The following is a 10,517-nucleotide window of genomic DNA, read 5'->3' on the forward strand; positions in this document are numbered from 1 at the left end:
GTTGCTCTGGGACAGCCTGGGGGCGCCTATCAGGTGATGTCAAGCTATGAGAGAGCCCACATAGCCTTCAGAGCACCATAGCATAGTAAGGTACTAGGCCATGATAAGCTTTTAAGGATAAAATTTGAAAAGCACTGACAGACTGTGTGCGCTGCAGAGATGTGATTCCATCTCCCACGTCTTGGTAAAAGTCTGGAGCTGGTTTGTCAGTTACATGTCAGCTGCAATCTGCTTCCCTCCTCAAAGTACGTCGGAGCAAGACAGCTGTTCAGGGACACACATCACATCAACTACCAGCCCTCACTCCCACTGAGCCTTTTTGTGCACACATTTCAAGAGTTTTGCTAACAGGGATCTGTGTGCAATGGTATTTTTCACCACTATGACTGACTGTTGACGTCTAAGAGCTGCCCAGTGTAATGACAGTCATTACCGAAGACCATGGGAGAGCTTGACAAGGGCAGCTGGGAATATAAATGCTTCTACTGGCTGTTGTACAAAACAATTTACATAAATTTCACTTGCACATAATGGCTCATAAGCGTGGAGATCTTTGTAGGACACAGGAACAGTGAATGCAAAGCAGAAACAACTTTCAGAAATAACTTTGGAACTGGAATAATAAAATGAACGTTTCTTGTTCAAGCCTTTTAGGATTGCTCATGCAAGAGCTCACAGGAGACCGATTAAAACTGTCAAAGCATCAAAGAAAATTAGCTCAGGAGTCCCAAGAGTCATCATCCAAAAGAAGTTCATTTTTCACAGTGCAAATTTGTCTCCCATTAAACCCATTGTTAATTAGGCTTGCACTACCAATTTTATAGTCACCAGTCCAATCTGAGACTTGACAAATCTCCCCATAACAAATGTATATGTCACATTTAGAAGAGGAAGTAGGACTTGGGAGTTTTCTGCTAATGCTACTGCTGTGTAGCTAGCTTGATTAGCAAGGTGTGGACTTGTGACCAACAGGTTTAAAACCAATGCACATTGTGACAGGTGACAGGAAATCACGGTTCACATACCCTAACTCCATCAATGTACTGACATGTGCAATATACAATAATGAACACTTACTTTCAATCAAAAACTTAACAAGATCAAATAGCAGCCACCATGTCCTAATTCCACATGACGTTAAGCCTTAATCTTTTTCTTCTTTTGGCTGCTCCTTTTAGGGGACACCACAGCAAATCATTAGCCTCCATCTCAGCTTTTTCTATCATCATCCACTGTTACATCAACCTTCTGTAGGTCCTCATTTAGCACATTCATCAATATTCTTGTGGTCGTGCACCGTCTGTGCCTTTAGATGGTTAATCCCAGCTATTTAAACTCATCTGCCTTCACTATCTCTACTCCTTGCCTCTTCAGTGTTACACGTCTCTTAATCCACACGGGTATTTTTCTTGCTTCTATTGACTTTCACTCCTCTTCTCTCCAGTGCATACCTCTGCTCTCCAGGCTCTCTTCTGCCTGTCCCCCCTGCTCTCACTCCAAATCACAATGTCAACATCTGCAAGCATCACAGTCCACAGAGCTCACTTTAGTTGTTAGTACATTTCCATCTCTATTACATAACCCTCCTAACCTGCTGCACATCCTTTCTAGTAATATCTCTCTGATGTGGAAATTTATATGTCATTTTCTCCTTCTTTAGTGTCCAGTCTCACATGCAACTCACTATATGCCATTTAATGTCCTATAGCAGCGGTCCCCAACCCCCAGGCCACGGACCAGTACCGGTCTGTGAGTCATTTGGTACCGGGCTGCGAGAGTTGAGGCTCGGGTGTTACATTTATGGTTTTCAGGGTCTTTATTGTTTGTTTTTTTTATCGTTTTTATCATTAACTCTGTTTCCCTGAGTCTTTTCCCATGTGTTATGAATAAATCTTTTATTTTGGTACCGGTACTGTTTTTTGGGGGGGTTGTATTTATCCACAACAGGCGATCTGTGAAAATATTGTCAAACGTAAACCGGTCCGTCTCACAAAAGAGGTTGGGGGACGCTATCCTATTGTGTATCCACGTTTAAAGTCCCTACTCCCATCTCCACACTCCAGGGCTCAGCCAATCTGGTATGGAAATCCACCCATGCCTGGGTTAAATGCTAATTAAATTTAAATTCTACATATTATATCAATTCTTTTCAGGATATTTATTTCTGCTGTAAAGTTTGGTATTTTATCATTGGAATCTATGGAAAGTTTTGGAGCCAGCCTAAAGCGACCATTTGAGGAAATGCAGTTATTGACACCTCCACATTGAATGATGTTTTCATTTCCAAAATATGTTGATCTGTCCAGTTCTCATTAAAATCGATATTATCTTGGCTATGTAGATGGAGGAGGGTACTCCAGAACAAAGGTCAAGTTTGATTCAATGAAGATAAACTGTTGTGGGTTCTGCTGAAGTGTCCTTGAGTGCAACATTGAGCTTCTATCTGCTTGATATAGGTCATCATGGATAAGAGCAGATGAAGTGCTCTTACAGTAATTGCTTCATTATTATATTTGTCCATACAGTACACCTCCAGAGAGGCACGTTCACTGCCTGGCACATCACTCTGAGGTCATTTATCACAAATCCTGACAGAAAAATAAAAAAATAAAACTTGAAAATTACATTTTCACATACTTATGGAGCCTTTTCTTTCCTACCTGACTAGTAGGTGTTTAACTTTAGGTTAGCTCACCAAGAAGCAGTAAATTCTAGATACATTTTATAGAGAAGGAGCCATTAATATTACAAAACTTTCAGCTCCCATTTATTTGGCGGTTTTAAAATGACAAGTCATCTTGATGTGATTAAATGATGAAGCTCATTAAAAGTCTGCCCACTGCTTCTTCTGCAGACTCAGTGTGAAACACTAATGAAACAACTTTTTCCTTCAGCTTATTGATCTGTTGACTTCTGCAGGAATAAAGCTTTAACATAAAGTATTACCAGAAACCTGCATCCTTTTCTTCTGGGGAAAAAAGTGTATAATGTATCAGTAATTCTTAACCTCTTTCAGAGCATGATCCCCTTTAGGGATGAAAATATTTTGTAACAATTAGTCTTTGAACTCTAAGACAAGCTCTATGCTGAATTTAACTTTCCTTTAAAAAAGGAAGAAGAAGACAAGTTTTCTCACTCTCACTTTAACGTGAATGTCACCTTGAGATTGTCAGACACGCTACTGGGGAATCATCACTGAGAGATTGGTATTCTGTATCAGTTTCTCTATTTTGCTTGCATTCTCCATAGTGTCCCATTTTAATGTGTTTAATAGTTATCACGTTTTAGTCCACTAATTGTGCTGTCTTTTGTTTTTTGAGGGGTTTTTTCCAAAGGCGCTGACCAAAAACTAGCTACAATTATTATAATTTCAGTGCATGTCTGATCTCCCTTACCTCCTAATCAGTATTCAAAAGCACTGAACACATAAATAGCCCACTCACTCTGCTGCCACTGCAGGGTGAGGATGAACTGTTGGCCCACAGCTGCTGGCTCCTGGTTGCTGGTTCACCAGTAGCGAGATGACCTTTTGCCCACCATTGTGCATCCATGCTGAAGAATTATTTCCACCCGCTCAGCAGCCACAGTGTTCTCTAACTTGTCTGAAGACAACAGTTGGCTAGCTTTGTTAGATAACAGCCACAAAGGACCACTCCAGCACTTTGCTGCCGTACAAAAATGAAACAAAGCCAGACTGTTACACAACCACAATGGGGAAAAAGGGATTAAGCTGTGCATACTAACATTTTTGATGTTCTTCTATTCTCACAGGTGTAAGCGAATGATTGCTGCTCTAAATGAATGTTAGCTGTTGAAAGCATTTAATTCCAAGAACATTTTCTGATTTCGTCACATTATTCTTAATTGTTCTGTTTAACAGTTCTCAGTTACTGTTCAGTAACTTTTAATTTTTGTTTCTTGTTTGTTGTCAGAGATCATTTTTTATCTCTCGAGATAATGTGATAAGTCTCTTTAGGTGTCTTTTCACATATTCCATTGTGTGTGTGCATGCCATGATCTTGCTGGAAGTGGAGGCCCAATTCTGAAATGTTGACAATCCCACCAGCATGGATGATGATGTAGATGTTGTTGTTCCTGGTTCTGTAAGCTGTCCTATGCAAGCACACAAGGAATTGGTGGTTTTCAATTAGGTAAAATTAATTTCCGTTGCACTTACTAATAGTCTGCAGACCAATCTGCCCCCACATCAAACCATCTGTCAGATAGTGTGTTTTCCTTGTGCCATCAAAACAACTCTGACCAGTCAGGACATGGACAGATCTCTGCAGATGTCCTGTGGTGCCTAGCACTGGAAAAACATAGACCCTTTAGATGTAGAGGAGGGGAACCTCAGAAGATCTACATTTTTTTTTTTCAACAAATCTGCACAAGGACAGGGATGTACACAGATCAAGGCAAACTGCCAGGGGTGACACAACTGGTTATTAGGCTTAGGGGACAATTACTTTTTCACAAAGGTTTGGATAGCTATTTTCCCCCCTTACTAAATGATATAATCATTTAAAAGCTGCACTTTGTATCTATTTGGGTCATCTTTGTCTAATATTAAAATCAATTTGATGATTTGAAACATGTGACAAAAATACAAAAAAAAGGAATCAGGATGGAGGCAAATAGTAACTGAATTTGACAGCACTTTTTATAAAGAGTAGCAAGTGCCTAGGATTAAAAAGAAAGCATTATATTGATTGCACCACATTCTCTTTTGCAAAAGGAAATCATGCTATTAATGAATCCTGTCTGAATTTAGTGCACCTCATCTGAAAGAGACATCTGCATACCACTTGAAAAAACAGAGTGTCTGTGCTCTCTGGACATGATAAAAACATTTTTGTGGCTTCATGAAATGCCTCAAAAATTCCCTAGTTAAAGTTAACTTTCGTCGAGGAACACGTGTTGGTATAATGTGCGCTTACTGTGATTCATCCTTCACAAAGTCATGAATTCCCTCCTCGTGGGTGTTTGTTTCATAAACACATTCTGTATCGGTGCCCTGTTGTATGCATCCGTGTCGCATGGGTCATCCATTGCTTTTGCTTGAGGCCCTATTATCTCTAGTCTGGCTAGCTGAAGAGTCCTGATAAGGGAGATAGGTTATCTAATGATAACTAGAGCCTCCTACGTATCGCCTGAGAGCCCCCACACACCTCAATTATGTAAAACCTTGGTAGGAAAGCACGTGGACCTTTTAAAATCTCCAAATGTGTCCGTGTCCACCCATTTTAATATAATCCACAACCATTTAACTGTTATTTCAATAATCACTGTAAATTCTTTGCGTTTTCAAAGACTGGGTCTAATCCTCTATATTGTGAAATGGTGTCTTAATGTGGGTGCTATGGTAAAAAACAGTCTGCAACATCTGACAGACAGAGGCTGCATGGCTATTGAAACCATAGCAACACCAGTTAAACTGGGGCTTCGCTAGTCGCACTTAGAAAACATCAGACGTATTTTGGAAATCACAGGGGGCCCATGCAAACATGTTTGCAGTCCCACAGTCTTCTGACTTTTCGTCCTCCTCCATCAGCCCTTTTTGTTAATATCCCCGGCTTCACCATTTCTCCTCTTCCTCATCCTTCCTCTCTGTTTTGCTGTCCCTATAATCTCTGTCCATCTTTCTCTCTCCCTCCTCTCTCACAGGCCCCTCATTTATCCATCCATGTCTCCTTGCCTTTCCGCCTTCATCTATCTGTCCATCTCGCTCTCCCTTCTGTGTTCATTTTTTACCTGCCTTGGCTGAAATGTGCTTGGTCATTTTCTGTCTTTTTAAATGTCTCCTGTTCCCTTATCTTGTTTAATAACCTTGTGCCAAAATGTTATGTGTCTGAGATGCTGCCAGAAATCCAGATGACCTAACTTGACTTGTCTCAGCTTTTCTGTCCTTAACCTATCTTTCTCCTTATGTCCTTATATCTCTTTGGTCCCTCTTTATTAAGTCCCCCCTCATCTTTACAATGCCCTCTTCGCCTGCTTTGTTCATCTTCCCTTCATGCCACTTTCCCTCTTTTATCTCATCATTATGTCTGTATTCACCCCACTTTGCCTCAATATCCTTTATCTGTCTTTTCTACTGACTCCTTACTCTCTCACACTGTCCTTATGCTTTCCTGTTCTTAACTGTTTGGATTTGTCTCCGTCCCTCACAGTCTTTCTCTTTCCGTCCTCACCTCCATCCATCCACCTGTAGCAGTATGTTCAGCTCAGTGTTCCTGGGATCCATCATGTCGAACTCGCTGTGGGAGAGGACGTTTGCACCGCACCCCAGCAGGAGCTGCGGAGCCTCCAAGTGCAGTACCGTCGTTTTCGGCACGTCTTCGGTGTTGATGCGCTGACGCTGTTCTGTACAGAGGCACACAGTGCCCTCTGGTGGTAAGAAAATGAAAAACACAACAGAGGGCAGAAGTAGAATGAAGAGAACGTGAGAACAACTTTTTGTAGATAACCACATGTGAAGACAGGTGTTTTCTGCACAGGGTGACATTACTGAAAACCATGCAAGATGGTTACAGATTACTATTATTTATTATTTTTAAAATGTGTGTTTTTCTTTTTTGTCATGTCAAAAAATGTGGGAGGGGGGTTTGCAGCTTAGGACATAATGATTGCAACAATCCAGTACGCTATCCAGCTACCTATTATACACACACACACACACACACACACACACACACACACACACACACACACACACACACACACACACACACACACACACACATGTATATATATATATATATATATATATATATATATATATATATATATATATATATATATATATATATATATATATATATATATATATATATATATATATATATATATATATATATATATATATATATATATATATATATATATATATATATATATATATATATATATATATATATATATATATATATATATATATATATATATAAATAAAACTTCCTCTATTGCCTCTGTGGGCGGTCTATCCTTCCACCACGGGTCCTCTACCAGAGGCCTGGGAGCTTCTTGAGGGGTCCTGTGCAGTATCTTAGCTGTTCCCAGGACTGCGCTCTTCTGGACTGAGATCTCCGATGTTGTTCCTGGGATCTGCTGGAGCCACTCACCTAGCCTGGGAGTCACAGCACCTAGTGCTCCGATTACCACTGGGACCACTGTTACCTTCACTCTCCACATCTTCTCGAGCTCTTGTCTGAGCCACTGGTACTTCTCCAGCTTCTCGTGTTCCTTCTTCCTGATGCTACATCTATCACTACAGCTGCCTTGTCTACCACCACTATCTCCGGTTGGTTAGCCACCACCGTTTTGTCTGTCTGTATCTGGAAGTCCCACAGGATCTTAGCTCGGTCATTCTCCACTACCCTAGGGGGGGTGTTCCATTTAGACCTCGAGACTTCCAGGTCATACTCAGCACAGATATTTCTGTATACTATGCTTGGTTATTGCGTTCCATGTATGCCCTGCCTGCTAGCATCTTGCAAGCTTGCTGTTATGTGCTGGATTGTCTCAGGGGCATCTCTACACAGCCTGAACCTGGGGTCTGGTGTGATAGACCCCAGCCTCTGTGGATCTTGTGCTCAGATCTTGCTCCTGTGCTGCCATGATTAGTGCCTCTATGCTGTCTTTCAGTCGAGCTTTGTCCAGTCACTGGTGGGACTTCTGGATGTCAGCCACTTCCTCTATCTATCTATCTATCTATCTATCTATCTATCTATCTATCTATCTATCTATCTATCTATCTATCTATCTATCTATCTATCTATCTATCTATCTAGTAGTTTCAAAAGAAGCCAGCATAAATCAAATTATGTTTCCGACTTATATTCTCAGACTTGAAAAATCTCCTTAAGAGCCACAAAATGCAGGCCTCATGACGTTACATGACACCTTTACTGATCTAATAAGTACTTCAAGGCTGGTAGCGCCTATAATGTAGGTAAATATTTGTGTAGAGCCTAAGCCGGAGTAATTCCTATGATTTATACACTGTCATCCCACTTTCAGTAATATTTTGTTGAATTACCACTCCAAAAGAACTTCTGTCATCTTATGACTGAACTCCTGTCACCATCTAGATCTCAGATTTACCATAAACATAACCTACAGGCTAAAAAAAAGTCCTCTTGCATAAGTTTTTCTTTTTTATGTAATTACAAGAAGGGAATGATGTATGAGTTTGTCACAGACTAGGGAGTTTCCAGCTCTCTCTCATAAACTGCTGCAAATATGACAGCTAATCAGCCAAAGTTGACACTCCACGGTAACAGAAATGTAAATGATCATAACTTTCACTCACACAGTCAGCTTTACTTTAGGAGAGGAGATGGGTCTGCCCCATTTCATTAGCAGCAGTCCTTTAATTCATAAATATAAATTATCCTGGATGTGGCTGTTTTAAAAAGATAAAAAAATAAAAAGGTGAAAGCTCCAATTTCTCCACTTATTTTAAAATGCAGAGATTGTGTGAACATGCCATAAATACACAGTGCCTTCAAAAACTGCCACTAGTTCCCAGAAAAAAACATTTTAACAGGTGACACTGTTTACAGACAGAACTTTTAATTCCCAGTTTGCATAATTTTAACTCTAATGTCTGTATGTACAGTACAGTAACAGCACAGTAGTAAGTAAGTACAGTAATCTGACAAATGTTCAAAAAGAGGGAAGGTAGTCAGAACTGAGGGGATTGAACTACCAGAAGGCAACATTGCAGACATAGAGGACAGTTACAAGTACCTGGGGATCCCATAGCGAATGGGAACCATGAAGAGGGCGCTAGGAAAGCTGCAACCACCAAGTACCTGCAGAGGGTCAGGCAAGTCCTGAGGAGTCAGCTGAACGGTAAGAACAAGATCCGGGCCATCAACACCTACGCCCTGCCCGTGATCAGGTACCCTGCTGGGGTAATAGGCTGGCCAAAGGAGGAGATAGAAGCCACTGACATAAAGACAAGAAAGCTCCTTACCATGCATGGAGGGTTTCACCCCAAGTCCAGCACCCTGAGGCTGTACGCTAAGCGGAAGGAAGGGGGCCGGGGACTGGTGAGTGTCAGCACCACAGTCCAGGATGAGACAAGAAACATCCACAAATACATCACGAAGATGGCCCCAACTGACAGCGTGCTCAGTGAATACCTCAGGCAGCAGAAACCCAAGAAAGAGGAGGAAGGCGAGGAACCATCATGGAAGGACAGGCCCCTGCACGGTATGTACCACCGGCAGATAGAGGAGGTGGCTGATATCCAGAAATCCTACCAGTGGCTGGACAAAGCTGGACTGAAAGACAGCACAGAGGCACTAATCATGGCAGCACAAGAACAAGCTCTGAGTACAAGATCCATAGAGGCTGGGGTCTATCACACCAGGCAAGACCCCAGGTGCAGGCTGTGTAAAGATGCCCTGAGACAATCCAGCACATAACAGCAGGGTGCAAGATGCTAGCAGGCAAGGCATACATGGAACGCCATAACCAAGTGGCCGGCATAGTGTACAGGAACATCTGTGCCGAGTATAACCTGGAAGTCCCGAGGTCAAAATGGGAGATGCCCCAAGGGTGATGGAGAATGACCGAGCTAAGATCCTGTGGGACTTCCAGATGCAGACGGACAAAATGGTGGTGGCTAACCAACCGGACATAGTGGTGGTAGACAAACAGGAGAAGACGGGTGTAGTGATCGATGTAGCGGTTCCGAATGACAGCAATATCAGGAAGAAGGAACACGAGAAGCTGGAGAAATACCAAGGGCTCAGAGAAGAGCTCGAGAGGATGTGGAGGGTGAAGGTGACGGTGGTCCCCGTGGTAATCGGAGCACTAGGTGCGGTGACTCCCAAGCTAGGCGAGTGGCTCCAGCAGATCCCGGGAACAACATCGGAGATCTCTGTCCAGAAGAGCGCAGTCCTGGGAACAGCTAAGATACTGCGCAGGACCCTCAAGCTCCCAGGCCTCTGGTAGAGGACCCGAGCTTGAAGGATAAACCGCCCGCAGGGGCGTGCTGGGTGTTTTTTTTTTATATATATATATACACATATATATACATATATATGTATAGGCCTCTGCATCAGACCTGCAGCACATGGGTCACTGGTTCCACACAGTGAGCCAAACTGGTACCCTAGCACTTTTTTAAAATTTACAAGCATCATAATTGGCACCGACCTTCAATGTTGTTAGCGAATGTTATTTTTTTCTTAATAACAGCTATAAGGTATGAAAGATATAGGTGGACACGTAGGCAGCCCACAATAAATTAAGAATATGTAAAGATCTGCTTAAATATTATTTTTACTTTCTTAATATTTCTCCTGCTCAGTATGAGGCTTCAGCCCTCTACTGCCTCAGTGCTACTGCATGGTGAGAGGGTCCAATACAATGTAAAGACAAAACAATCAGTGGTCCATGGAGGTAGACGAGCATGCACATGCATCTTATTATGGATTAGGCTAAATATTATTCCATAATTAATCTGTAACAGCTTCAGCTGTAACAGCCAGGCTGTGACCCGG

Source organism: Oreochromis aureus, linkage group 11, assembly GCF_013358895.1.
Source record: "Oreochromis aureus strain Israel breed Guangdong linkage group 11, ZZ_aureus, whole genome shotgun sequence".
NCBI lineage: Eukaryota > Metazoa > Chordata > Actinopteri > Cichliformes > Cichlidae > Oreochromis > Oreochromis aureus.